Here is a 3204-nt window from a genome sequence, read left to right as displayed (position 1 = left end):
ACACACACAAACACACATACACCACTCACACACACACACACACACACACACACACACCAACACACACACACACCACACACACACATATATATATTATATATTATATATAATATATATAGATGATGATATATATATATATATATATATATATTATACACACATATATATTAATGGTGGGTGCCTTCACGCGCATGTGATGTGACAGCGAGGTGTGGTTAGCCTATGTTAAGTGCTTGCATGCTCTCGTTTGCAGCTTCAACCACCGGCTAGCGCAGTGCGAAAAAGGGAGCAGCGTTTGTATAAGTTCTCCTGCCAGGTCACAAGGACTCTCCATCATTCAAGACTTCTGCAGTGCCTCCTCGTGGCCACCCATGGGTAATGTGGCACTTTGCGGTCCCAGGCTAAACTGTGGGGGGATTCGCGGAGCAGCAGGAGGCCCCAGAGATACGGAGTTCTGGCCCACCCAGCGTGTGGACACACTCTGGCTCCGCTACCAACTCCTCCCCTAGCCACCCGGGGTAATCGGGCGGCTCGGGGGAGGTGGGGCCTTGCCAGTCCTCCTCCCCAGACAGACCCACTGGCAACGTTCTCAAAGATAAATGGAAATGCTGTGGGGAGGGGGTGTTGTCCCCCCACCCAGCAAGTAATGGGCGTGGCAGTCCCACGGGGAGGGCAAAAATTTCAGGGGCAGGATGAACGAGAGGTTACTCGTACGCCGGCAACCCCGGCAGGCGCCAACCCATCCATGAAGCTTGGGAGCAAAGCCCTCGGGAACCCCACAGTTGGATAGGCGGTCCAACAGACTGCCAACACCCTTATTTGGGGCTGTGTTTGCGGCGGGGCGGCAGAGAGACGGTGGCGTTGCACCTGGGTTACCACCTGAGGCTTAACTTCAGTGCTATGCTTGCGGGTAGGCGCTTGGAACATATGGTCTGTGGCAGGAGAGCGGTAACTCTGCTATGTGGGAAATGAGGAGACTGGGAGTTGAGGTTGGGCTCGCCCTCTCAGAGGGTGAGAAGACCTAGTAGCGGCAACGGATCAGTGTGGGTGGGTTACACCACTACTGGTCGAGCCGCAGGATGGTCACCACCTCCAGGGTGTAGACCATATCCATCTCCAGCCAACTTCAGGGGGGGCCTCGGTAGGGTAGTGAGGTGTCACGATTGATGAGCGTATTATGGCATTGAGAACCGACGCAGCTTTTGGCTTCATGTCTAATTATTGCTGTTATACGGCTCCTACCCGATGTATATACAATTGATGTGAAGAGGCAATTCTACGCCAAACTCGCAATCTGTGCAGACAATTGCCCACGCCGATATATTCGCATTGTTCGGTGCCTTCAATTCGGTATCCGGCTGTGACAGCAGATGTCTGTCGGCCCCAAGGCTCGGAGCTGAACTCAGCAGTGAGAATAGCCTCCTTATTCCGGCGACGTGCTAGGTTCCAGAAAAATGAGGATCTCTGGCTCCTGGTACCAGCGCTCCAACCGCATCGCTTGACATGGTACAGTGATACGGGTCAGTTGCCCAAGGAAGATCGACCATATTTTTGTTAGCACACGGATGGAGGATCCTCCAGAACTGCAGGTTTCACTGGTGTGCCGAGTTCTATGGCACCGGACCACAGGCTGGTTGTGGCTACCCTGTGGGTCCACTGTCAAACTCCCCATCCTCCATTCAGGGACCACCCTAATGTTTTTCACCTGGACAGGACTAAGGAGGAGGAGTGTGCCTGTGGGGTTCACCATGGCAGTCTCGAACGTTCACAGAACTCCACCTGAGGACCCAGTACTCTGTGGGAGCTCTCAAGCGCGTGAAACCGAAGCAGCTCAGGAGGCACATTAGCATACGACCAAGGGCAAGGCAGATTCCATCTCACGGGAGACATAGAGGCAAATGAAGAGTGTCGCAAAAGCTCCGGCTGAATCGGGATCAAATATTGCGTCATTCCACGGTGTGTAGGCTTGGACACTGCTGAGAATTTTTACAAGGAACAATTATCAGGAAATCTTGCGAGGAGGTTGAAGGCATTTCTTCGGTAAAGACCTTCGACCCTGACTACCAAGCTTGAGAAGGAAAAACTGAACTCTCAGCCCTCCTCCACAAGACTGACTGCAGTCGATCAGCAGTGATGGACGTATATCATCTCAGATCATGTTAGGCGTCGTGAATGTTGGCGAGTTATTTTGAACAGTTTGTACCAGGTAGACTTCCAACAGTTAGCTGGATGTGCAAGCGATGTCTCAGTTGCCCTGTGCCCGGACCCAGCCATCAGCAGGAGGAACCTCCTACAATAACAGAGGTAGGAGGCGATCTCCATGATGAGCAGTGGAAAACGCAGGCATATGTGATATCTGCTGAACTGCGAAAGGCTGGGGGGGAAACTATGGCCGGGCCCTGCATACAGCATGACTGCATTCTGGCAGTTGGACCATTCCCGACCTGCTAAGGGGCACGTGGTTCATACCTCTCTGAGAAGGGGAAAGGGGATCGTTTGGGAATGGTAGCAACACCGTGGGCATTACATGCTCAGCATACCAGGCAAGGTTCTCGCCCACATTCTCGAAAAAAACGGATCTTGCACACCACCTACTGAGGCAACAAAGATGAGCCCAGTCTGGATTACTTCTGGCAAGTACACAATTAGAACGTATACTTGCGCTTCGAGTAGTAATTGGGAATGCCGTCGGAGTTTGGTAGTGGGTTGCTTGCAGCCTACATTCGACCTCAAGAAGGCGTGACTCGGTGCATCGGGAACGCTATGAGAGTCCTGAGACCAGGGGAATGCCAACACAGATTATGGCCTAACAGCAACTTTTATATGGTACGAAAGTGCTGCAAAGTTGTGGTGGAAGTTGTGAACTTCTTCCCTGTGAATTCAGGGTGTAGGCAAGGCTGGTCATTGCACCACACTTTCAACACCTGTATGGACGGTAATGGGCAGAGCTACTAGCCAAATGTAAGTGTGGAGAAAACACTAGGCAAATATCAAGTCTCAGACCTTGACTTTGCGACGATTTTGCCATTCCATATCTGAGTCTTGGAGTCACTGGTGGCGGCTATTGATGCATTAGCAATGAGCGCGAAGCCCCTAGGACCTAGAGGTCTTCTAGACCAAGACCAAGATTCAGGACTGTTGGGGTGCCTGTTAAGGAGGAACCTGTTCAGTCGATCCATGTTTGTGGAGAGGATGTGAAGTACA

This window comes from Penaeus monodon, chromosome 2 (genome assembly GCF_015228065.2).
Source record: "Penaeus monodon isolate SGIC_2016 chromosome 2, NSTDA_Pmon_1, whole genome shotgun sequence".
In the NCBI taxonomy this organism is placed as follows: domain Eukaryota; kingdom Metazoa; phylum Arthropoda; class Malacostraca; order Decapoda; family Penaeidae; genus Penaeus; species Penaeus monodon.
This window is presented reverse-complemented; position numbering follows the sequence as displayed.